This window comes from Serinus canaria, chromosome 1A (genome assembly GCF_022539315.1).
Source record: "Serinus canaria isolate serCan28SL12 chromosome 1A, serCan2020, whole genome shotgun sequence".
Classification (NCBI taxonomy): domain Eukaryota; kingdom Metazoa; phylum Chordata; class Aves; order Passeriformes; family Fringillidae; genus Serinus; species Serinus canaria.
Genome location: NC_066314.1, coordinates 47,518,609 through 47,546,178, shown reverse-complemented (window position 1 = coordinate 47,546,178; position 27,570 = coordinate 47,518,609). Strand labels below are relative to the sequence as shown.

General features: G+C 45.2%; 1 protein-coding gene across 2 annotated transcripts in view; it reads right to left on the bottom strand.

Annotated features, from left to right (window-relative positions):
* TCF20 (transcription factor 20) overlaps window positions 1-24,169 on the bottom strand; it is a 130,017-nt gene extending 105,848 nt beyond the window's left edge. Inside the window, exons 1-2 of one of the 2 annotated variants that reach the window (XM_050982276.1) lie at window positions 23,986-24,169; window positions 12,380-12,490 (exon numbers count right to left, since the gene is read on the bottom strand). The gene's annotated coding sequence lies outside the window, so the exon portion shown is untranslated. The remainder of the gene's footprint in view (window positions 1-12,379; window positions 12,491-23,985) is intronic. The other variant, XM_050982285.1, reaches the window with a different exon arrangement.
* Between the last annotated feature and the right edge of the window lie 3,401 nt (window positions 24,170-27,570).

The following is a 27,570-nucleotide window of genomic DNA, read 5'->3' as shown; positions in this document are numbered from 1 at the left end:
ACAAGCTCATAGAAAATCATTATAATGTGAAACGAGACTAAGCCAAGCCACAGCAATCTGTAGATCAGCAGCTCCAGCACTTCTACTGCTGCTCAGCATTTCCCCCAAAACAGAAGATTAGAAACTGATCTTTTATTAGCTCTCGCCCTCTTGTTTCCCAGCAAAGCCCAAGGTGCCAATTCCACTTTGCTACTGCAGGGCAGGGGCAGCTCTGCAGCTGTCGATCCACAGACTTCCTTTCTCCCTCTGCTGAGTGCTTTGCAGTCTCTAAGCAGGCACATCCCCCAGCCCTGTGGGCTGCAGCAGCCCCATTTTGTAGACAGCAGAGCATCTGAACAGGGGAACCAAAGCCAGGGACAGTGCCCAAACTACAGTGCTCCTCTCTCCCTCCTAACAAAAGAGCCCATACCAGGAACAAAGGTTCTCTGCTTTATGCCACCCAAGATGATCTGAGCAAGGATGAAAAGAACCAGGAAAGAGCACTTGAAGATAAGCAAGAGTAGAGATCTGATGCTCTAGCAGAAACCTTCGACTTTCTCAGGAGGCTAAGAGGCAGGGGAGAGAAGAGCACACACCTCAGCCTGGGATGCTGGGTCACTCCTTTCTCCTTCCTGTGTGTCTGTGGCAAGTGAGTCTCATCTTCCACATATTTAATATCTCACAGTAGTTTTAAACTCCCATCTGAGCACACAGGCGTTTCAATGCTGGTATGTGGCCAAGCACATGAAGAATGGGGGGTAGGAAGTTCAAGAGGAGACAGAGAAGGAAGCAGCTCTGAAGCACTGCAAAAATGAACTAATAGGTCAGAAGCAGGGAAGAAAACAGTCTGAGGTTATGAAATAATACAACAGCTGGCTTGAGAAAGCTAGGTTGGTTTTCTTTAATGAAAAACAGGAATCTCACCAACAAAACATCGTAATCAAGTGCAGTACACAACTACCTGTACAGGGAAGAGCCTTAGCCCTTACACTAGCATGAGGCCAGTATCTGCCTTTGATGCCCCTCAGAAGAATCTGTTCACTCAGCAACACGCTGCAGTAATGTCTAAAGCTCAGTGAAGGACTGGCCCATGCCTCTCTTGGCAGGTGTTCTGGGGAAGAAAGATATTTTGTCAAGGACACTGCAACAACACCCTCCCCTATACTTCAGGAAACAGTCATGGGATTGCCATCATCCAGAGAGGACTCAAGGTTTTCATAAGGTCACATCTGAAAGAGCCCCACCTAATAAGCTGCATGGAAGTCAATTTATCGACCTCAGCACATGAAGTTGTGGTTGCAGGGTGTGTAGGTAATTCATACCTGATGCTCAAGGCCATCCCCTCTGGCTAAAAATGGGAGACCAATGCAATTTCTTACATTTAATTCAATAATCCAGTGCTTTATTCAGAAATGCAAGGAAGAGCCTGGTTAAAACAGGATTTTTATTTTGACAATGTCACTTTAACAACAAATAGCTGGCTGCTCAGTTGCCTTAGCAGGAGACAGCAGGTGCTCAGATGGCTGATTTAGCAGCAGCCGCAACTGCCACCACGAGCTGCTGGGTGCAGTTCACAGGATGTAATTCCCAATTCCCCCAATGCAGACTCCCAAGGAGGGGGAAGGGCTAAGGAAGTGAGGGGAAAGGCAAGGGGGTGAGCTCGGGGTGAAGTGTTACTGAATTAATGAACAAACCTCACTGCCACTTCCCTGGGGCATCCTCACTAGCCTGACGGGCACCTCCATCAGCTGCCTTCCCCCAGCCTTGTGTGTGCACCTTCCTGCATAAGGGAATTCAAGGCCTTTCACCCCTCCTTCCCCCTCAGGAAATAACACACCCAATTTTTACATGCATGCAACACGAGCAAGACACTCCATGATCTTCTGAGACCTTCCCCAATGGCCTCATTTTATGGGAACCAGTGTCCTCAGTAAACACCTAGGAAACAGGAAGGCCATGCTGCACAGCCTTGTGCCTACAAAAACCAGATCCTAGAAGAGGGTATGGTACAGCTAGAGGCCTGTGGCAAAGATTGTTGGAGGCCACCTTACAATAATCTTTAAAATTAAAAATAGACGTGCATATGAGTTGGTGATTTTTTTTTTTTTTTTTTTTTTTGCAGTTCGGCAATTGTATTTTTTAAAATATACAACATAAAAATGTCAAGACAAAAATTCTTGCCATTTCCTTTACCTCACCCATCTTGCCCATCCAGCAATAAAAGATTTTTCTAGACTGAAAGACTATGAGAATCAGTGGGCCAAGAAAATTATATCTCCTGAACAGTGAGAAACTGAAAGCTGTGTTGTTAAAAAGGAATGGGATTTTACTCAACTCACAACAAATTCAGGATGGTCTTCACTTGATTTTGCTACTCTCTATACCAAGACTTGTATTTATTGAGTTGTTTTAAGCTGCAGAAAGGCAAAATTCTCTTACCTACAATTAAAATATTAGAGCTCACAGAAACATCCATTATACCTCAGTAGCAGTTCTCTCAGGCCTCCAAAAAATTAAAACACAGAGCACACATTACTCTTTATTGCAGCCTTAGATACATCAGGCTTGATGACAGTACCATTTTTTAAAGCCATTGTGATGGGGTGAATGGGGGAGATAAACTGGTACAAGCCTAGTTTAGAACTAACATTTCCTTTGGGTCATCTGTAAAACCAATCTAGACCTAACACTAGGAAGCACACTCAAGGACAGAAACAAAATCCTTCCACTGGTTTTTTTTATAAGCATACTATCAGTGGAAGAGGTTTGAGTAAAAATAATAATATATCAATATATTAGCCAACTATTATTGTTGGCTACTCAAGCAAAGTAGGACTCCAACAACCCAGATTTTACAGGCCTGGGAGGCTGGTGGGTCCCTGGGTTTTATTTGATGCCAATTCGCATTCACTCATGCTCCTGGGTAAGTGATGATGCCATCAGCAACTTCAGCCCAGCTGGAAAAGTGGGTTAAGAAAGCAGTGGACACTCATCAAAAACTAGGTCTTGCCTGCAGAGGGGCACACAGGAGAGGCAAGCTGAAGCACTTCAAGTGGATGGGTAAAATGACATAAAACAGCCGTATGGACAGATTTATACAGAATGCAAATGTATCCCTGATTTGCCTGCTTCACTGCTAAACCTATTTTCACTAAATCAGCTGAAAGTTAATTTCAATCTAAATAAGGGTATGGTCAGATTAGCCAAGCAATTGGGTCAGGGCAGACTAACAAGTTGTTGTCCTTTCAGACAGATATCAGTAACTCACCATATGTGCTTCCAGTCTTCTGCAACACAAAGAAACTTACAGTATCCTCAGAGAAATCTCCCACAAACTGTTTTTGTGAGACTTAAGAATCAGAGGGGCCAGTTTGGCTGGGAGTCAGCAATCTGGTACGTTGGCAGGGGCAGGCTACAAAGGATATCCCAAGAGTTGCCAGTCTAGCACTATTTCTTGGCTCTAAAATTAAATAGACATCAAATTCTTAATTTTCCCCCAAAAAATACAGCTTTGACCCTGTAGAGGTGCTGCCTGGGGAACACCCAGAGAAGTTGCCACCAAGAAGAGGCATGTCTGCTGTGGGACGTTTTCCAGCCACTCGGAAACAAGAAGCCAGGCAAGGGCTGCTGCCAATTCACACACATTACTCCAGGACTGGGCAGTGACTCAAGAAAATTGCTTCCTGACATCTTCCCAGAAGTGACCCCAGCCATGCACCTGCCTCAAGAGATGCTAGCATGCCTTTATGGCTTTGACAAGAGATGCCTCACATGTATTGGCTTCTTTACTACAGATCTCCTGTAAGTGGACACTGAGAGATGAGCTTGTCACTGAATACAGGGGAGATACAGAGCTGGCACAGTAGCTGTTTCTTGAGGAGCAACAAGTTGCTGCCAGCAGGGAAAACACTAGTTTGCTGTCTACCTGATTTTCAGTCCTTCCTGCCCTGGGGTTACATCACCCTTGACTGGGATTTTGTAAGAATGAGAACACAAGGACAGAGAGAGATGTCACTGCTCCCCCAACCCTCCTGCACCAGGAGTCGGCTGGGTGTGGACTCAATCCATTGTACCTGACCATACCAAAGCCCTTCCAGCCAATCTGCCAATGTGTCACGAGTGCCATACTCTCCTGGCAGTTCCACCTAACCAGCACACATGAAGTGCCAGGGCTCCTCGCTGTTTGCTCTCTCCCCCTCTCACCAGGGCTATGCAGCATTCATGTTTCACCGGCAGCTCTCACCCTCCTCACAGCTCCATCAAGCACATCTCTGCTCTGACCTACTGCCCCAGGCAGCTGGCTCCTGACCCCCAGAACCCACAGCTGCCCCAGCCTGACTGCCCCTCAATCCCAGCAGTGCTTTGCATGCCTTTGGAACAGGAAAGCAGCAATACCCCTCACTGCCCCAGGCAGCCAGCTCGGACCACCAGACTCATTCTGCCTGCAGCTTAACTGGCATATTAAGGCTGGAAGGGGAAAATGCCCAGCACCCACCCTGCATCCCTGCCAGCCCCCTCCCTTCCCCAGCCTGCCACCACAGCGTAAACCCTTTTGTTTCTCAAAAATATTTCTCTGCAGAAATACAGCAATTATTTCAGAAAAATCTCGCCCCTCACCACTGGTAGAAATACCATAATCTGAGACAGTAGCTCTCTTGATGATTGCAGACAGTGGAATATTCCAGAAAAAAAAGGAAGATTTGGGGAGGGGGAGGGGAGGAGGTATCTGGGATCCAATCTTTCTCTCCCTGCCAATCCCCTCCATCTCCAGCAGATTTCATTTTTATCAACAGGATTTCTGTGAAATTTTCACTCAATCCTCCCTCTCTCCCATTTCAACTCCCAGCTAAGCTCAAAGGTGCACAAGAATAACGTGCTGCCACCCTTTTCTCGCAGGCTGGACAAATAAGTCCTCAGCTAGCCACATGGAAGCCATTAAAAATATATTAACATACCCAGCAGGGTCTGTCACTTTTTCTTTTCCTCCTCCCCCTCCCCTTGTTCTGAAACACAGAGAAGGAAGAAATCTTGCCACAGTAACAAGAGGTTTTCATCAAGTCTCATTACCTCAAGCGCAGCCGCGCACCACAGCCCCCACAGAGAACAGCCTTCGGTTCCTGCTGTCATTAAAGAAACGAAGATCTTAAACAAAAATTAAACCCTGGACAGCATGAAGTTGGGAGCACATGAACGGATCAGGCAGGGAAGGGTATGGGAAAGCCAAGGGGAAGAGCAGGAGCACAGCCACCAGACAGGGCTCCACTCTAGCAGCTCGGGAGGGATGGGGCAGGTTAAATGTGTCCCACAGAGAAGGGCAGAGGGAAGCATTTTCAATATTTCGAGGCAGCATCAAGGTATGCTGTATTTCCCACACTTACTGACACAGCAACATTCCGGAACATTAAAAAGGCTCAGGGTGAAACCAGACCAGCAATCATGATAAAAAAAGCACAAAGCTTTATCTCAGTCTGTGATGTTCCATGAAAGGATGATTTTGCACACTTTGACACGTGTCCATTTTTACTTCAGGGGGTCCTCATCCCTTCCAAACAGCATCATGTCCCATGCATGCTGGAGCGGCTGCACAGCACATCTTAACCTGCAGCAGCTGCTCTAAGCCTGAAGCAGGTGGCCACTGGTGTTTAATAGCTCGGGAGGAGGGTTTGAAGGGCGGAGGCAGCAACTCTACATTTAAACAAGGGATTTCTGTACCAGGGGGTTGTTAGTCAAAGGGCTATCAAGTCAAAGTGCTCTTAAACGGTAGTTTTTCAAGTATTTCTTTGAGCAAATCGCTGGGTTAAGCAGCTTTCCTCTCCACCTTGGCTACTTTAATCCAGATCAATTCCCTGATCCAGTTCAATGTGCAGCAGCACGTTCAGCTGCACTGGCATAGTTGAGCAAGTAGCTGAGAAGCAGCAGCAGGAACTGCTGAAAACAACCCTAGTAAAACAACGCCCTCAGATTTAACAGGCATGACACTGAGACCCAGGGGAGCAAGACACTGCATGCAAACCCCACGGGAAGAGGGATAGTTCATACATGGTTAACAGGGAAGAGGTGAGCTGAGTCAAAGAGGACACAAACTAACCAAAAAACTGGTGACAGTGTGGCCATGTTTTATGCACCTCTAGACGAGAAAGAAGTTTTATTTCTCCCATGGGAATGGGGAAAAGCAAAAAGCTCTCCCTTGTGTAGTAGGCAGTACAGCTAGGAAAGGCAGAGCTTGCAGAAGAACCAACAATGGCAAAGCACCATTTGGAAAGGTGGACAAAGACCTCTGAGGATCAAGGAAGATAGGAACCCACAGCTGGTGAGGAGTAAGAACTGTGTGGGGATACCAGAGAAATAACTCACTGGCAGAGCGGTGAGGAGCAGAAGGGAGCCAGGACATGAACTGGAGGACACAGAGGCAGGATGAGGATATAGAGGGTCCATGTTGGCTACAGAGGAGGAGATCAGGAGAAACACTAAGTAGCTTTTACTTCACATCTCTGGTGTCACAACCATTCTGGATGTGAACAGTTTAATGGGTCATTGTCCAAACGGTTCATACACTCCCTGGTTCTGGAGTAACTATATCCATTCTTTAAAAAGACATCACATAAAAAGGTCTACCAAAATTATAGAAGAAGATAGGAGCACCAAGTATACTAGAAACCAACTAGAAAATAGTGTCAATTTCATAATGATACAATGCAAGTCAAAGATACATTTGCCTCTGCAGTACTGAAATGTGCCCTAATCATCCCACCTTGTAAAGGCAATGCAAGAAAGTGAGGAGGTTCATCAACAAAGAGAAGAGACCTGAAAAGTATCAAATATTTTTTGTGAAGACCACATGGGTAAAACAACAGCCACATGCTGTGGAGTGAAGTCTTCTAGTACCTCTATACTACAGCGCATACCAGGGCTGTGACACTGAGTGCATGCTGTTCTGCCCAGGAAACCTGTCCATCTGCCCACAGCCAGCCACCACAACCTGGCCTAAGTGCCACCAGCCTTGGAAGAGCCCCTCCTTGAGGAGCTAGCAAGGCAGACTCTTCACCCACAGCTGCCAAATTGGATGCACTGCATACAGAGTCTACATTGCTGAGCCTCATGGTTGGTATTTCCACAGCCTCACAGACAAACACCTTGGCTGGGTTGCTCTTCCTTGCTGCTTCAACATAGGCAACACAAACTCTGTCATGTAAAGGAAATCAAAAGCCCTGCTTTAAGCTGATTGCAGGAAAATAGTGGAGTTTTATCCACACTTTTGGATTTGACAGCAACACAATTAGGTCATGGGATAGCTGTGCTGAAACAGATTCCTTGGACTTGGCTGTATCCAAGGTAGAGACACACATGAATGCAGCTTCAGTGTGTATTTCCTTACTTGCCAGCAGCCTGGATTCTTGAAAATGGACTCAAATGACAAGTCCGTCTCAGATCACAAGTCAGGTCCTTGACGTGGGGTCCCAGATCTCAACTTCTGCAACAGCCTCCAACAGCAGTACTAAGGACAGTGGAGTCTGAGCCAAGGTACAGCTGCCTACAGTTGAAATAGGCCTACAATACATGCCAGAGCAGGAGGAGAAGAAGGCTCTAGGCAGCACATGCAAGGAAGGCACTGGTATTGATGTAGGCTAAGGTCATCCTAGGGACCAGCAGTCTGACACCCATGATTTATGCCCAATTAAGAAACGTTTCCTGACAGAAAAGTCTATTAGGTTGTGGAACAGGCTCCCATGGGAAGTGGAAGAATCCTCATCCCACTTCTCTGTAAGGAGTGATGGGACAGGCAATAGGCAATCAAGCCCTAAGACCGCTGCGACTGACTGATGCGGAAAGTCTCGTAAGATGCCTCAGGAGTAACACAAACTTTAGAAATTTCCTCTGCCCCTCCTGCAAAACACCTCCTCCCCAGTTCTGCTGATACTGCTGCTTGCATGGCAGCACCATGGACTACATCACTGTAGCCTGGGACATTTCACGTATTTGGAGGATTGGGGTCTCTAACCCACAGGAGGTAACTAATGTATGCTACAGCACCGTCCTGCCAACGGCTGCACCCCCAAAACCAATGGGATGATGGTGGCACAGGACAGGAATGAGAGGTGAGGAAATAAGAATTTCTTAGGCCATGCTACAGGCATCTTTATATTAACTCTATCTGCATGAAATAATAAAAGAAAGGCAGTGAAGAGTGCAACTACGATGGAGGGTGTTTACTAAACTATGATTGAGTATGGTCAGACCTGTGTTATAGGATATGGCCTAATATATACAGAGATTATCTTAATTTACCGCAGATAATGTCCCTGTTGATAACAAATACAGTATCAAGTAAGTTTCTGACACACTGGACTGGCACTATCTTAAGTGTTTGAGATCTGAAAGATTGTCTCAGTTTATACTTCAATGTTTCATTGTACCCCTTATATATTTCTTTTTTTCTATTTTTTTGAATGTGAAATGATCAACTTGGTTTTGAACTGTGCAGATCAATAGGAATGCTTACTTTGCCATATTTAAAGCTAGTAGATGCCTATCTCCTATTTGGTTTGTTGTTGTTACGGTTTTTGAGGGGTTTTGAGTTTTTGGGGTGTTTTTTTTGTTTGGGGATGTGGGTAAAAGAGGAGTTAAGGGTTCAAAAATTAATGTTTGACAAAGTTCAAAACTGATGTCTTAACTTGAAACACACTTCCCCTCTCCCACAACACTGGTTGCAGAAGCTACCCAGGGCTGACACCACTCATGAAGCTCCATATGGTTCTGCTTCTCCTAATTTTTCCTCAGCCTAACAAATTTTGGCACTGCTCAGATTTTCCTGGTCCTGAGGAAACAGGAGAGATTCCAGTAATTCCAGTTTCTCCTTCCTTCCCTTTTACAAAGCTCCCATGGTACCATCTGAGAAAAACCTATTGTAATAGCAAAGCAAACTTGTCTGAACACCATTGGCAGAGTAGAGTTTTTCATACTGCATTCAATATTGGTAATAATTACTTATATTGCAAGGGAGTTGAAGAACTTCAGTAATATCAGGGCACCTCGAGCTCAGCACAACTTACACATACACCAACAAATGTCTGTGTCTAACAGGCTAGTAAAGTTTTTTAAGGCAGAAAGGCTTCAAAGCAGATCATCATTTTAAAGCAGCCACAAGTTGACAACAGTTTGTACAATTACCACAAACCACTCAAAAAAAGCTTCCAGTACACCTGGGAATCGACCATGTACACAGTAAGTACCCTGTATGCACCATAACTCAGCAAGTGCTTTTTGCAGCTCCCTTCTACACTCAGTCATGAAGGATATAGATCATTACAGCCTCCAGCTATAGAGCTTTAGCTCAGAGAGTAGCAGCTCACACTTTCAGCTCTGGAGATCCCCAGTTCAATCTGCTGCATGTCAGCCAAGAGGGCAGCTGTCATATAATTACAGCCACAACTTTGCATGTGAAAAAGTAGGGAGAGCGAACAGAGATCTTATTATAGAACTCTAGTTGCAACCTGCAGAACAGCTCTCTATTTAAAGTAACTTCTTGTAAAGAGGAGGGAGAGGGGGCCAAAAAAAAAAAAAAAAAAAAAGGAAAAAGACTAAAGGAAATCTTTCAACTCAGCTTCCCAATTCCCTGTTTTGCGGAACAAACCAGTGCTGCTTTGCAGTCTTTTGTTCCAAATGCATATGTACACTAGATGAAGCACACAAGTGCAGAGCCAGGAATAAGGCTCCTGGCTTATCAGTCCAAAAAAGAGAAAAAGGAAAATATATTCTCATTGCTGCAACTGAGGCATCAGAAGTCCAACAAGGCATCATAGATTCTTCCTGAACTATAACCATTCCACAGCAGCCAACCCACTTAGTTATTCAATTTAAGTATTAAAACTTAAGATCAAGAAATCTTAAGTCAGTTGCATCCTGTTTTCTTCAAGCTTGTACATACAAGCTCTTAGGAAGATTTAATAGGACAGAGAATCCAGGAAAAGAGTATGTTTGAAATACAAAGGTACAAAGCATAGTGAAAAACTCACTCTCAAATGAAAAGTCATTTTAGTGAGTGCAACATAAAACAATAAGACCAAGTTTCTTCTTACTCATTCATCTTTCTGCAGATCCTTCTGCACACAGAGTCATTTTTGAGCCAAACTTTCTTCCAAGCCAAGACAGTCAAAAACTACATTTGAAACAGTGTAATCCAGTTCTGAAGAAACTGGAAAAAAAATCAGTTTTCCCCCAAAAACAATTCTAGAAACCCATTTGAAGCTTTAGATACAGATTCCTTGCAGAACATTGTTTTCTCCTCAACAGTTCAATCCATCCATCCACCCATCCATCCATCCATGACCCAGCAGTACAAAACCTGTGGATCTCTCATTGCATGAGGTGAATCAACCATTTTGGACCATGAGTAACAAATGGGAGCAAACTCTCCAACTTCCTGCAAATTACTTACCTGCTTGCTAAATACCACTTAAGTGGACTAATCTGACTCACACTGCTCAGTATCTGCCTGCAAGAACACAGGCTTGCTGAAACACCTCAACTCATTCATGCACTCTACACCACTGGCCCTCCAAAGCCCCCTGAAACGCACTGCCATGCTTCCAACTAGATTTGAAGAAGTACCTGGTCTCCAGCCAGGCTGGAAGGTGCTCAGGTAAATTCTAATGCCAAGCACAAACCTGCAACAGAAAACTGCAGAGCAGAATTCAGCAACACTTTATCTTTAAACCAGTTGAGTTCTCTGCTGACATCCTCTCAGCAGCCTTGTTTCTGAAGGCCCCTTTTCTTTGGCTCAATATTCTGCTTCTCCCTTCAAGCAAGACCTACTCTGGAAACACACAAACTAGCTGACTATCTCCCTCCCTTAAGAAGGGAGTAAGGGAGCGATTAAAGGACACAAAGCCCAGTTTTGAAGAAAGCTACATGCAGCTTCAGCAGCACAGATGCATTTGGGGTTGATTATGGACATGCAGCAAAACCCTGGCAGGGGCTCATCCCACAGGAGGAACCCATTAAAAAATTTACCTTCCATTCACTTTCTGCAGCCAAGGAAAGCTCACAAACATCTGAGCCACACTTGTCCAACAAAAGCAGTACAACCCTATGCAGAAATGACTGAAATGAAACACCATTATGCTATTTTCTGGTATTACTTCTGTGAATTCAGCACTGCTGAAAGGTTCCAGGTTCAGATGCTCTGAAGACCCAAATCCTCTGCCTACCTTGAGAACACATGCAGAGGGAACAGCAGCAAAACTTACATATACTTTTCTCATCTCTTCCAGCCTCCCAAGGCTGAAATGACTGACAAAGGTCCAAAATGAGGAACACATATAAATTATTAACATTGCACTAGTAGTCTCACTGTTGCTGCAACAGTCTAAAGACTTAACAGAGGCACACTCTGCAGGGAAATACTACTTAACTTCAAAATCATTCATTCAGGAAACTTACAGAGGAGAAAAGAATCACTCTGCAGCACACTCTGTCAAACCCCTCAGCTTTAAGACCCTTATTTTTAAAGCAAAAGCAATTTTAACAAGAACAGGAAATTGATGTGAAGCATAAGAAATGTCAGATTTCAAGTGAGCAACACTGGAACAGCATTACTTCCAGACACAGATCCCAATACACACATCTTCTCACGCCTGACCTGGAAAGCCCATCCCACTTCTGACAGCCAGGTAAATGTTCTGTTTCTGCAACCTCTCTGCTGGAACAGCCAACTGGCATACCAGCTAGAAGACAATGGGAAGCCATGCTCTACCAACTGGAAGGGAGCCAAAAAGCTACTTCAGTTTATTTCTTGGATTACAACCTGTGCTTTACACCCATGCAAGGTTCCAGATTCACATTCCCACCAAGCTTTCATTTCATTCCAGGTCTCATGCAGTACCTGCTGCCACAGTAGCCACATCACCACAGGCAGTACACAGAGACATGCAGCTTCCTAATGACATATTCCCTCCTCTCCCCTGTTGCAAGGGGAACAGTTTATGCAGGGGTATTAGTCTGTTTTACATTAATTTAAAAACTAGGACAAATAACCTGAACTTTGGCATTTCTGAAAAAAAGTTAAATTATTTTCATCTCTCTTAGTAATCAGAATACATTCACTTTTCATTTAAAACATGAAATTTCCCTCCCAAAATATCTGAAGCAGTTACTGAAATGTTTTCTTTACCAAAGCCTGCAAAGCCTCAACACTATTAATAACATTTTGAATATAAAGAGGCACAACTTTGCTCCATACCAACAAGAAAAAAAACAAAAACAAACCCAGTCAAGTTTTCACACAATGAAGCAATTAATTTTTAAACTAGTACTTTCTATTAGAAGTTCTCACATTTAAAAACCCAGAAAGGTTTCCAGTAACTCTAGACACTGATGGGGACAAAAAAAAAACAGACCCTACCCCCAGCTGGATGGCATTCCTCTCTTTGGGTGCAATGTGGTAACATTTGATTGACGCATCTGATCCATTCCAAAACTCCAGGCGTTGTTTTAATCATCAATGGGTAGAATCCTATTAATTTTCAGGGAAAAAAAAAAGAAAAACAGAAAAACAAAGTAGAATATGGACACAGGACACAGAGCACCTCACGTTTGTCTAGCAGATTCAGCTGATTTAGCTAGATCCCCAATAATCAACAGATTGAAGACTGAGTTGATGACAGAAACTCACATGTACCAGCAAAAGCCCCTTTTTGCAGACAGAAACTCACATCTACCAGCAAAAGCCCCTTTTTGCATTCCACCCTCTTTCTGTCATCTCAGCTCAATCCAGTCTCTCAACACAACCTGGAACATTAATCCCATACCAAAGGAAATGAAATAGGAATAGGGAAAGGAGTGGGAAGAGATAAACCAGGGTAAATAGGGATAGCATGAAAAGCCCATTGGCATGCAACCAAGAGCCTACACAGGCCCTTGCTACAGCAGAAAATAGGAGATCAAGCACATACGAGGACACAGCGGGAGAACAGATGTGGGAAGAAGGTTCAAGTGTCCCTGGGCTCAGGGGGTAAGAAATGGCAGCAAAACACAACAGTGAGCCCCAGCACACACAGTGATCTCAGCCTTCAGCAGCAGCACCAGCTGACCCACTGGCTTGGTGTCTGCCATCATAGGCATTTTCAGTATATCAGTATAATATTATATTCAGTATAATATTGATACTGAATGGTACGAGCAATGTCATGTGAAACTTCCACATCAACCAAGGCTTCCCAGTCTGCCCATAAATTTATTTGGCAATCAGCCAAACCCAGATCCACCAATACTAATCACTTTTGCTCTGAAATTAGCCTCCACTTACAGTCTTGCAACAAACAGTCGCTGTTTCATTTCAGTGCTGATGAGAACTGCAAGCCCTAAGGACCCACAAACATAAGAGGTGGCACAATTCTAAAGGAATTTACCCATTCCAGAAGCAGACAGAAGGTGAGCATCTGACCCTTCCAGCTGGCCAGCCCACACCTCAGACCAGCCCACACATCAGACCAGCCCACATCGCATTCAATTGAACCTGGAGACAGGTACCTTCCCACTAGAAGTGGAAACCTGGCTGAATGGTCAGCAGGACATCAGGAAAATCTGCCAGTCTAGCTGACCAGCTGCCTGTTTGGGAACACGAGCTGCACAAAGGTCTTCGGACACCCTGCTGTTCATTGGTTGTTCCTTATATCTGTTCTGTGTTCCCAAGTCTCAGGAGGATTACCAGCAGAGAAGTGCTGGGTGAAGAAAAGCAGAAAAGGCAAGAACAAGCAAAAGCAGAAAAGGCAAGAACAAGCTGATATACTGCAAAAGGAAGGAAGTAGCAGGTTGAAGATGGGATTTTACAGTAGGAAAACCTCTTGCTAGAGTGTAAAGCACAATCTGGGGAGAAGAGGAGATGCTGGTCAAGAAAAGAGGCAGGAAAAGGCTTGCTACTACAGGGAACAGAAAAGGCCTGTAGCCCCGGGCTGATAAATCAGATATTGCTGCTAAAGTCTCACACTCACTCCTCTAGCACTGACTGGGGTCTCAGCAACAAGCAGGATCTGCCACAGGTATGTCCACCCAGCTTCAGGTAGACACTTCAGGTGTCTCAGGTCCAGACCATTAAGTGCCCTGATGATAAGGACACAGACCTTGAATTCCACATGGCAGGTCACGTGGAACTCGCACAATGAGAAGGATACGCTGCTTTGCCCAGCCTGCACAAGGACCACACAGCTGCAGCTTGTTCTCCTCAGAGCCAGTGGCTGCATTCCCAGCCAGCCTGCCTTTGTAACCAGCCCCCTGCTCGCCAGGAGGGCCTGAACCCTGCACCATCAGCAGTGAAAGCACAAACCTCCACCTCATGCTCTAAATAATTAAACTCTGTGGGAGCATCAACAGACTCATAAAACTCTTACACAGACCAAGCCAGTCATTAATGGGGGTCAAAGATGAGTGCTCTATTTTTTTTAAGAGTGCTTTGATGCGTGGGGAGAGTGGTGAGAGGAGATCTTCATTACCTCTCTCTGGTACCTGATGAATTTTTCCTTTCCTGGCTATCAACACCTCCTACTTCCACACAAACCCCATACTGCTGGCAATCATCCGGACAGCCAGAGACAGTTGGAAGGTGTGTTTGGATGACATCTGTGCTAGCTGGTCACCTGCAAGTAGGAAGCAAGGGGCCTTGCTGAGCAAAGCCAGGCTCTACCAGAGGCTCAGCCGGTGCTTATTACGAGGTTTGGGTTTCCCCAGGGCCAGCACAATGCTTAAAGTCATGCAAACCACAACCTCACACACTGTCTCCCCTACAGCAAGGCACAGAGCAGAGCACAAGGCAGTAAAATATGTCAAGATTATTAGCCTGGGCTCAGAGCCAGAGCTGGGAGCTGCCACAAGGGTAGGGAGGCTGCCTGCAGCCCTGCAGGTCAGCAGGAAGGAAGTGGAAGTCCCCTGACAGGCAAGGAGAGGCAGCACACAGGAAAGGCAAGCCACGGCTGAGAAAAGGTCACAGAAGCACTAGTCTGACCCACTCCTTCTAGCATTAAAATACATAGATACACACACACACACACACATATATACACATACACATGTGAGCTTCTTGCTCCTGTGCTTTGTTCAGACATTTTAAGGAGAGGTCTGCTCTTCCCATTCTAGCTATATTTCCCCAGTCCGTACCAGTTTTGGAAATGCTTTCTTAGACTTTCCATCATTGAAAGCCTTGGGTAGAAAGAAGGGAAATCAGGCAGTGTTGGGGAAAGGATCACCACAAGACAAGGCACGGGTGTTGGCTGCTCTGTCGCCAGCTCCAATTCCAGCTCGCACCAGCCCAGACTCTGCCTGCTTTCTCTGCTGCATTTGCTTTGTGTAGAAGAGAGGCCTCAGACTGGAAGTGGCTCCAGGATCTCTGTTACTGTGCCAAAAAAGCGACTGGTGTAGCAAGGCCAGCTTCTATTTATTAATTATAAGTAGAACTGATAGATGCCCCTTTTTACAGGTCACTAGAAACCTTCTCCCAAAAAGCCCCGATACCTGGACATGCAGAGGGAAGTTAGGAGATTTGCACACAACATCAGCACTCATCTTTTCCATCATGGCAAAAGCAGCAGCTGTTACTTCCCTTATTCTTGGAAATAAAAGAGGAAATAGATAGGACTCTTGAGCCTTGGCACCTCTTCCCTCTCACCCTTTGGCTACCAGAGCTCCTGTTACTATTCAGGGCAGAAGTGCTCCACAGGGCACACATTCCAGGGGGCTGAGCCATCCCACGTGGCCAGGCTCAAAATGGCAGACAGCGATGAATAGGATAATTAGAAAGTACAACAGCAACCGCAACATAAAAACAAGCAGCTTCTATTACAAGAAACAGTTCTATGGCATGGCTAGATCCATCACCCCATATGCTGGGTTGTGGTGGTGCCTCAGGAGCCTGCTGCTATTATCTGTTTGCAATCACATTTCAGCCCGTCTTTCTGCTTAATGCTCGAAAAGCAAAGCTAATCAGATTCGCTCTCTCTTTCTGCTTAATGTCTCCAGTTCTCAAGCATGCTCTGTACTGCTTCTATTGATGTTCAAGTAACACTAGCCAGGAGCATGCAGTGCAAAAAAAAAAAAAAAAAAGGAATTACCTATTAATTATAGTCCTTCTTTGCACCTATTTTGTCTAAAATTTCTTCTATGCTTGATCTTTGCAAACAAAAGTCAGGAAATTCCCATTTCCCCCTCTACACCACACCCGGCTCCCATATGAGTTCCCTTCTTCAAACTGCTCCTCCAGTGGTATCTGGGCAATTAATTATAGCACAGACCTCTCAGGCTTCCCTCTTACTCTCTGGAATAGCTTTTTAAAATATTTGCTGGCTAGGAACTTCCAGATTAGGATGTCTTCTGCTGGCACTGTAATAGCCCCTCTTTGTTAATCTATCTGAAATGACCATCACATGCTCTGCTACTCCCTCTCCCTCCAGTACTATTTAATTACTACAGTCCTACATGGGAACTCTAAGTGCTCTCAGCATTTCAGGTCTGAGGACAAACAGGACCCCAAAAAGGCTGCTTTTAAACTGCATTCCTTTGCACTCCAAAGGGCAGCTGGAGCATTGCTGGAGTCAGCTACAATACCTGGATCTTTATTAGAGCAACCATCACAAGAGCAGATAAGCTGCCCCTAGACAGGGCAGATTGCATGAAAATTCAGCAAAGTGATCAGGAAATCCAGTAAGAGAGTGGCTTACATGAACACCCATCACCATGAGGAGAAAAGTTACCCATTACAAGCACAGTAGAACAACAATTAAAAAAAAAATCAGCAAGTATTTACATGAGAAGAGAAAGAGATGTAGGTGGAAGACAAATCTGCCAGGATACATATCTCTATCCAGGAGGAGTGAAAAAAAGGGAGACTGCAGAGATGAAACCCCAGACAGCCCATCAGCTCGTGCATCTGTACACATTCCCCAGCTAATACCCACTACACCAATCAGAACAATGCAGCTCCAGAGAAGACCCCGATTATCCAAGCTCCTTCACTAACATCTTCCCCAGAGGCTGCATGCATGTGCAAAGGAATGGAAAAAAACCATATCTCTCAATGAGATTACTTCCAGCATTTTCTATATTGCTCCCACTCTTACAAATGTGTCTTTAAAAAAATATTGCAGCTGGCTTATAAATGTGTCAGTTTTTAAAAAAACCCAAACACAGCCTTGAAAACAAAGACACTTTGTACTCACCATATCCAGTGGCATCATTATTTAATATCAATGCACTGATTCTTTCCTTTATTCACTCCATCCTTGGAACACAAAACCACTGTAACAGCCAGGCAGTGTATAATCTTACCATTCAACACGACACAACGCTACAATAACCTTTCTTTTGCCACGTCTTTGGCAACCAATGAGAAGAATTTAGGTTAAAATGCTTCAAAAACTCAGCCCAACTACAGTACAGCATGAAACAAATCTCTAACTCTCAAAGTTGGAGCGAATTCTCTCATCCCTCCCTATGACTTTCCTTATTTGAAAATGGCTGCACAAACATTTCTAATTTGTGCACCACACCAATTGCAACCTGCCCCTCCTGCCAAGTACAGCTGCTGGGTGAGTCCACACATGCACAGGCTCACTGCATCCTGCTGCCTCTGGGACACTGCTCTTCACTGACATCATCTCCACCTTCATGTTGCAGAAAATTCACCAGGCAGGCACTGTTTCTGCTCCTTTAGCCAAGGAGCTCCATAGGGCATTTGCTGTAGGCCAACAGATGCCTCCATCTCATCTCCAAATGCACACCCCAGCCTGCACTGTGCCCCTGCTAAGCAGGTGCTTGGGCACTTGTCTCGTAGGACACACGTCCTCCCCGCAGCCAGCATGGGCTAATGCACATACACCAAAACATCCCTGGCACAGCCAAGGCAGAAACACCAGCCCTGCCAGTCAGCAGAAGCAAAGTATGCCTTGGCCAGTTCACATGGAGCCTGAGCTTCATCTCACCCCAGGCTTCATCACATCCCTGGAGCAAGACAGCGCTATTCTACAACACCACAGCAATGTCTCTCAAAGGACAATTCCTGCTAGTGTGTGAAAATCAGTTAGGAAGTAGCACCTGGAACAACTGCAAGCCACAGTTTGGAGAAGGAGAGACTTCCTCCTGGTGCCATGGTACCCAGCTCCAGGCCTGGCTCACCATGGCATGCAGAAAATTCTCCAGATGTCTCCTCTCATTGTCATTTACCCCAGACCACCTGGTCCCACCAGCTCCAGGGTCTTGATCCAAATAGCCACCATCACCAGGTTTGGGGAAGAAGCTCTTTTACAAACTTGGCCTACAGCTATCCCACCAGGCAGTTTCCTTTTGCCCTCTCATAAAGAATGATTACAACTACTATTTTTTGAGCTTGTTAATAATAATACATGAGCCTAATAATAATAATTATTCTTAGGCTCCCAGCAATGGGCTCTCAGGAACTACAGTATGTCTCCAATTGTAGAGGCAGTGAAACTCAACCTTTTCCCTTTCTTCTCCTTTTGAAAATACTGCTTAGGAATGAAGTCAGCATCTGGAAGCACATGAGCATATCTGAGGGACAGAAGAGGTGCAGGGGGAAAGGGAGGGATCTGAAAATGAAAGCTGAGGGTGAGGCTTCACATTACAACTGAAGCAGGCTAATTGGTCACTGTTGCCAAAAAAGAGGGGGCCCATTTTCACCTTTCTTTCATTCCTTACCTTTCACTGCTGGCAAAACAAATCTTGCCCCTCCTTAGCGGCAGCTCTGATACGAGCCTGAACCTGGTGAACAGGTTCAGCTCTCTGTCCCAGGAGAAAACAATTCACTTTTTTTACGGTTTTGGGCAAGTCAGCTTTCCAAAAGCTGAACAAACTGTATCCACAAGGCAAGGAATATGGCCACAGAGCCAGGAGCAAGCTATGATCACCCCTCTTAGAAGGAGCAAGTGGTTAGATTGGGTCAGCCACAGCAAGAAAATCCATCCTAACGCACATGAAACTGCAGTTTCATCCAATAAGGATACTGGTCAGCACAAAACAAGTGGCCTAGCTAAAAAGCCTGCAAGAGAGGTGTTTGCTAATACTCTTAGAACAGGTAGTTTTACCTATTTACCAACTTTTACCTGGTGTCCACACCAGCAGCATTTATGAAGGCAGCCATACAAATGAAAAACAACACTTAAACTGAGCAGACCCCAACTAGACAGAAATACAAGAGGTACTGCAAGATTTCCAATAATAATTTTCCCTATTTTTAAATTGGACTTTATAATTATCAAACAAGATGGCTGCCTTCATCACTATGTTAAAGAAATATCTGTTTTCATTACAAACTTAACAGTTAGTTTCAGGGTGAATTTTTCTTTTCCCATTAGCTTCTACATCATCAGATGAACAAAAATTATGCTTTTCTTTTATTAAAAAAAAAAAAAAAACACAAGCCCATATTAACTCCACTGTCTTTATTTCTCTCCACCTCCTCTGTTCAATTACTAGAAGCAATTTACAGACAATAAATGTAACTTCACAGCTGCCTGTATGAAGTATTCCCTTCATTTTATAGACGAGGTTACAGGCTATACAGAAATTAATATCAGCAAGGTCTACTTCAAAGCTGGATAAGCAAGAGGAACAGATGCACTCTTAAAGAATATGGATCATGACTGTACTCTAGTAAAACTAGTAATAAAGGATTAAGAATGTTGCCAGTTGGATATAAATTCTTTGACTGTATCTGCTTAAACACAGTAACAAACAAAAGCTTGCTTTGAGGTTTTGCTTGGGTTTATTCTCTTATTATTAGGAACAGCATTATGAGATTTCAGATATACCACTCACAGACCAAACATGCTCGCTTTACCAGTAAATATTGCTTAACTGCTCACCTCAGGACTCAGAGAGGCTCTCTTCCCAGCTGGTGCATGGTCACCAGGAATCTGCTGCTACAAACTCTGGACGTAATTTTAATCAATACAGATAAGCAAGCCAGGAGAGAGTCCAGTGTTATCTGACATAGCCTCACGGGCTTTGGCAGGGCTAGGAGCAGCAAGAACCAGTGTCTGTTGTTATAGCTGCCAGCCATGACTGTGAAAAAGCATTGGGAGTAGCAACACTAAAGGGGAAAAAAAAAATCCAAAGGTGCAGTTTTGTGCAGGCACTCTTCTGATGATAACTGCTCCTTAAGGCTTCATAAAAATGCACAGCCAACTTGTCTTCTTCCACACATTATCACAGCTCAGAAATAGCACCTGAGTCTAGTTATACAATTCAGCAGGCACAGCTTCTCCTAGGAAGCAACCACCACTGGCATGCAGGTACTCCAAAGGCTGAGTCATCTCAACAGGCCCTTCAAGGGAAAATAATCCTATGAAGAATTGGTGTGCTGGTATTGAAGGCAAAAAGGAGTGTTAATTTTGGCAGTTAAATACACTGCTTCCACTCCATCCATTTTCTACCAAACGTAACACCTGTAGGTTAGTAAATTCACCATGCTCCTCCATCCATCCCCAAGGTCCTTTCTTGACCCTAATCCCCTCTTTAGCCAGCAACTGCCTGTCCTTGCCCATGTTTCCTTATCCCTAACACAAATTAGTATTTGTACAATCACAGAGCTTGAAAACCTAATTTAGGACTTAGGCCTTTATTTCCAGCCTGCATACAAATGCCTTCACCTGAGGACAGGTTACAGCACTGCCCCCTCTTCTAAACGCTTCCAAAAGGGTGGACTGAGAAAGAAACTAGTGGCTTAGGTCAAGAATTTTACTTTTGAGACTGGTAGATCTGTTGTGGAGATCCACAGATATTTTTCTAAGATAAGAAACATATAAAATGCCCAGAATTTGATATCTGCTTTTTAATTAAATTGAAATAAGTAAATCACAGCCTGTTGCCATGGAGAATGAACAGACACGGCCTCTTGACTCCCAGGCAGGATCAAGCAGGAGAGGCAGACAAGGCTGTGAAATTAAAAACACCTATTTTAAAGCAAATGGTCTTGATAATTAGCAAAAAATGTGGCATAGGGAAATAATATAACCATATGGCAGGAAGTGGTTTTCAAGGTGAACTACAAAGCCATTTTAAATAAATGAATAAACTGCTGGAGCTGCTGGGTCACCCACAGAATCATATATGCAGGATTAAACGTGATTTGAAAAATACACCGAAAAATAGCAATTAGCTCTTCTTCCACTTTCCTACCTATAGCCTTCATCTGTGTCTGTTCTTATTTTTAAGGACTTGTTTCAAGCAACTAATGCTTGCACCTATTTGCAGTTACCAGACAGTCCTCAAATTCAAACATTTTCAAAAGCCTTGCAGTTTACCCTGAAGCTAGAACAAAATTTATGGGACATAAAACCTTTTATCTATTACTCAGTGTCACCACACAATCCTGGTCAGGTCATCAGACACTAATAATCATTCCTGGATCTATGCATCCTTGTTATGACTTCCATGACAAAGTGACTTTGGAGAGAATTTGCCCTCCACACACCATGTGCCCAATCCTGTGCTACACCACTCAAGAAGCATGGCTCAGAGAGAGTCAAAAAGTAACTCTGGTTTATCAGTGGGAGGCTGACAGCACATCCACGCTTGGCTGGTGGACAAGAGCCTTGCACACTCCCTTCCCAGTCTGTCTGGAGCACAGGACACCAAAATATTCCACCCCTTTTAAGATACTTCTGCTCTGCTCAGATCTAAAAGGGCTGCAGCAAGGAAACCCCCTCATCACCTTTTTGAGTCCAGCCAGGGCAAATCTGAGCAAGACTGTCTAACAACTTCCAGTAAGCATGTGGCCAAAGTGCATCAAATTCATAACAGCTTAAAATACTTGAAATAAACTGTACCTGATGACTCAGTTTCAAAAATGTGCTGTACATTCTTTTAAAGGGAAGGGACAGATGAACTAACTTTCACTTCAAACCTCCCATCCACGCTAGAGAAAAAGCCAACCTTTTCTCCTATTCCATGAAGACACAAGTTATCAGCCACAATTATTTGGTCTTCCAACAGCAGTTAATGACCCACATGAAACAAACTCTCAGGGTCTCAGATCAGACCCTTGTGACACAGCTAGTTAGTTACATTAAAAACTAGTCATATTCTCAACCCTCAGCAGCCCAACTTGAACCATCTATTGACAAGTTACCTTCTGTTTTCCACTGTGACCAAGAAACACCCACAAAGTGAGGAGAGTTGGGACAGAAATCCTGGGAAAAGAAGGAGTTGTGGAAAAATGCACAATTAAAATTAGTATTCTCTGTTTTCACAGTTTTGCCCAGTTTTGGAACATTTGCTGCTTTAACTGAAGTCACACTGCTTAAGATGTTTTGCTTCCATTAAAAATAAACTCCAGGTCCAAGTCTGCATGAAGATAGGCATAAACTTGCAAGTCTGGTTCACCCTGAAGGGCACCAATTCCTTAAAAATGCTAGGCTGGGGGTAGCATATGTGGGCTAATTCATGGTTTTTGAACAGTCAAGGCTAACAACAGTAGCCCAACTTTGCTCATGCACCCCATTTCTTTCCAAACCCTGCAGCGACAGGAGCTGTGAAACAACTCAGGACACATCAGCTGCACTGGAAGATGCTACACACCCTTGGCTTCCTCACTGCCCAGCACCTTCCCTGGCATGCCAACAGTTTCCTCCTGCTTGAACCACAGTCCTGCAATAACACCCAAGCGCAAACGGCTTTGCCAGAAACTGTTCCTGCCCTAAACAGCACCTGGCACATAGAGGGCAGCAGGTGGCTTGTACCTCCCCACTTCGTAGTTCTATTTACGTTTAATTTTGACTTGAAGAGATTTAACACAATTATAAAGGCTGGCCAAGCATCTCCCTTTGGAAGGGAAATGCGTTTTCTTCTCCATCCACACAAGCCAAGACAACCACACAGAGGAAGACTCCTTCCCAGGGACACTCCCAGTTGGACAGAGCCAGGGTTTAGGGGCGCCTCCACTAAAACTCAAGCCACTGGTCACTCGGCACGTGAAGGAAGATGCTAACCATGCTCAGGAGAGATTATTTTCTTTTCACAGCATACTGGGTCACAAGCCAAAAATAATTTTTTAAAAACCAACAACAACAATAAAACAACAACCAAAATAAACCCCCACTTAAACAACAACCAAAACTAGACAAAAAACCCGCTCACCCTCCCTCACACTGTTCACTTCAGCAGCATCACACTGAACCACACACACAATAGAGGGGCCAAGAACCCTGCCCAGGCTGTCCACAACTTCTCATTCCCATCTCCCGTGCCACCGTGCCAACTCCCTGCAAGCCGCTCCTGCACCCCCAGCCAACATCCCCAGGACAGCCTTCACCCACCCACAGCCAGACATCTATGCCCCCGGGACCATTTCAAGCCCCACCAGCCAGGTAGAAGGCTTCCCAAACAAGCAGAGGCTGCAGCCGCCAGCCTTGCTGGGGTATTTTCCCCCTGCGGTGCGGATGCCCGGGCTTCCAGCGGGAGTTTCCAGCCCTAAACCTCGGCGGCTCGAGGAGCGTGGGGCACACGTGCGCGCCCGCCGCTGTCAACAACTTCCAGCCGCTGTCCCAGTGGGCAAGTACCGGGGGCGGGGGGCCGCCTGCCGCCCCAGGAGTGACCTGCCTTGGGAAAGGACGCTCGTAAGCAGGACAGCGCTTTAACAAAAATAAAGATCACCTTAATATTATCCTTAACAGCCAGAAAGGTCACGACGTGGAGGTCCATAAGGGGGGGAGGGGAGGGAGATGGGGAAGAAGAGGGGTAGGAGGGGGGCGGCAACGCACAAACCCCCAGAGTTTTAACTGTTTGACTGCCGTAAAAAATGAAATAACATGAAGTAACCGGAGACTTAGGAGAAGGACAGAACCCCCACGCGCGGGAACTGCCCGGCTGCCAGAGCCCCCGCCCGCCCTTCACACGAGGGAAGGCGGCGGAGAGAGGGTGTGGAAAGCAAATAACACCCCCAGCAAACGCCGCGCACGCCGCGCTCCCCACCCACACCCACACACACCCCCCCTCACCGCCGCTTACCTGTGTGGGCCGGCGGCCCTCAGGGTCCCATGGCAGCCCCGTCCCGCCCCGCCCCGTCCCGCGGCGGGCACAGGAGCTCCCGAGCCTTTGTTGCGCGGAGGGGAACGGGAACGGGAGCGGGTCCTGTCAGCTCATGTGACGCGGCGGGCTCGGTCTCCGCTGCCCCCCGCCCCCCCCCGCTGCTCTCCCCTGCCCGCCCGCCGCCGGCGCTCAGCGCAGGCCCCGCAGCCGGGAGCGGGTCTCAGGCCCGACTGCCTGCTGGCGGAGCGGCGGCGGCAGGGGAGGAGGAGCCGGCGGCGGGGCGGGCTCGGCGGCGGGGCCGGGCGCGGAGGAGGGCGCGGAGGGCTCTGGCAGCGGAGCGGAGCGCTGCCTGCCTGGAGCGGGAGGCGGCGGGGCCGGCGGGCGCTACCCTGCGGGCCGTCCTGCCCCCCGCGCCAGAGCCCCGCTCTGCGAGTGGTAACACGGAGCCCCGAGCAGGGCGTTTGTTCCCCTCCTGAAGCTGCTGGCGATGCGCCTGGGGCCCTGATGACAGGCCCGGGCCTGCCGCTGCAGTAAGGAAAGTAAATAAAAACGTAATTATGTGCTTTCTAGTTGGGGCTCGCAACGAAAGAGAGGAAAACCCCTCGTTTTCTCGAGAAGAGATCTGAGAAATAGCAGTACTGGATCAGATCAGCATCCTGCCTTTGAGATTGCTAAACAGGCAAACCCTAGGAGTCGGCTACAAGAAACAGACCATGGCGCTGCCCCAGAAGACTTTGACCATGACCATGATCCTGTGGTCAGGCACTTACCAATAGCTGGGGTCTTTGTATTTAACAGCACTTAAAGGTTTTTTTTTTGTTTTGTTTTTTTTTTTACATTCAGTATTTTTGGTTTTGAACCATTCGAAATGTTTGTGTCTGCTCCATCATGCAGCAAGCATCCAGCTTTCTTCTCCAGAGAGTATTTAATCATCTCCTTTTTTTTGCCAAACTCTAAGTAGGGGGCAGAGAGAGATTACCTTCCTGCAGGTCTTTAAAACCTCAATATGCCATTTTTCTTCAGAATCCAAGACTGAAAAGCAAACACCACCAAGCCAGGCCTTATAGAGGAAACACAGGTGACATTTCTATCAAAAATGCAGACAGCTCAGAAAACCTCAGATTCCCTCATCAAACACAACCACCAATTCAATGAGTAGCTTCCTTGCCATCCCAAGATTGCTATTCCATGGGAATCACCTTCCTAGACACCACAGCTGATATTAAAAATGGCACCACAAAAGCCAGCACATACACAAGAACCTACAGACCACCAAACTTGCTCTATACAGCAGATGCAATAAGATCAGCAGCCATTCGCAACACAACAAAAGGCTGTGAGATTCAGTCAGTCCTGCACATAGTGTTACACCTGCTCTGAGGGGAACACCGGTGATCTGCTTTATACAGGAAGGTCACTCTTCCATAAAATAGACACAAATTTACTACAATAAAGATACAGTGGCAACTACAGCAATTCAGGAAAATAACTTTTCCAGGAACTAAGGTTTATTTGGTGCTCGTCTAATGCTACCAAAATTAACAGGGATTGGCAAAGTCTCTAACCACAATAGCTCTCTGCCAATCTGTTTTTCTGCTTTTTATTTTAGTCTCTGCTATAGCATTCTCCCCTGCAACCATGTGCTCCTGCTGATGACAATACTCCGTGGTAAAATCCACTGATAAAATAATCTCTTAAACTACTGGCTCTGAAAGGGTGTTTCTTCCCCCGTGTCTCTCCTGCTAACCTTCAGGCTCTCCCTTTTGCAACTCATTACAGGAAGCAAATCCACAGATGCAAACACAAGAAATAGAACCAGATACCACCAGAGCATCAAATATGAAATATGTCAGTACCACCTCACAGACAGCATAATCAATGCCCTTCCTCCACAGCAAAAGGAAATCTGCCCAAATTCTTTGTTCTTGCATGTTCTTGTCCCAAATCTCTACAGTTCACCATTTCATCCAGCACATGAGATACCCCCACAGAAACCATGTGAATGAAACTAAATAATTGCTGTTTTACAACAAGCACATACAGCCAGCCAGCAAAGGACATCAGGAGAGTATTTGTCAGACAGCAACAACATGAATGCCTCAATCCTTACCCCAAAGGAGACCAAAACCTTCCCAAAAGCTAAAGCTTGGCATTAAAACTTATAATCCCTCGATAATAAAGCTATGGATTTAAGGGAGATGTTGCCAGCCTAGCCTGTTACAGCCTCCCTGCTGACCTCTCCTTTGTCACCAGCACAAACAGCCCTTTTTCGCTAGAGGTCCATGAGAAAACCAGCAGCCTGTCAGTCACGGCTGTTTACACCCCTTTCCACTTCTTTGGTGCTCCTTTTTTTTTTCTCAAGCAGTCAAATTGATTAATATAATTAGATTAAACTAAGAGCAATTGCATCTAACCTGTAGCTAGCTTGAATATTGCTGTTTTCTGTCAGATCTGATAAAAAGACCCTGAGCCCAATAGCTGTTTGCTTTTTCTAGCTCTATCAGTTGATCTAATACAAGATATTACCTTTCACCACAAACCTTGCTTCCCTAGGATCTTTAGACCATCATGGCTACAATACCATTTTAATGTTTTGCCTTAACTGATTCTTCCATATTCTCTTATCTATGAAGTAGAATATGATAAAATGTATTCCCTTCTGTATCACTTCTTACACTGCTTCCATAAACATAATATTCAAGTACCTTCTAGGACTGCACTACCTGATCTGACTACCTTCTGTCATATGAAGGGATTGTTTACTTTTTGTTTGTTTTTTTGTTTGTTTGGGGGTGGGGTTTTTTGTTGGTTTTTTTTGTTGTTGTTTTCTCCGCAGGAAGAAAATTATGCATGGAGCAAAGTTTTGGTTTCATGATGGTTTCATCCCCTTTCCTCTATTCATGTTGCTTTGTGTTTATACCATAGAAAATGAGGACAATGGCAGTTTCTGTGATAGATAGACCTTATTTCCCAAGGAAGCTAATTTCAGAGCGTTGTGCCACCCATAGAAACAGTCTCCCGCACAAAGCAACATTTTACTATGTCATTCCCCACCAAAGAAAAGCTAATCCATATTCTTGACATTTGGGACAGAAACTTCCTAAGGCAAGAACAGCATTTTCCTTTCTCCAGAAAAAGAGTTTCAACCTGTGATCCTCAGTATGCAATGTTCAAACAGATTGTGGTAGATTATTAACATACAGGCCAGAGCTCTATACGGTTATAAATAGGAAAATCTGGAAACCAAAAAGAGTAACATGCCTTTTAATTGCACTGAGGCAGATTATCATAGGACAGCCTGGAAGGGAAATGGTGGAGACAGATTATTTCATGCTAAAAAAAGAGAGGGAATTTACTTATGTGTAAGGAATCACACTGCTGTTCCTCAAAGAGGAACACTGAATGATCCCACGTGTCTACAAAGGCAGTAGGTACAACATACAAGCTACTGAAAGACAGAAACTGAGGTGAAGAGAGGAATCATCTGTGCTCAAGCACTGAAAGCAGAAATGCCAGAAGACCTCGGGGAGACAGTAGACAGCAGATTTAATATGTTTTTGCAAT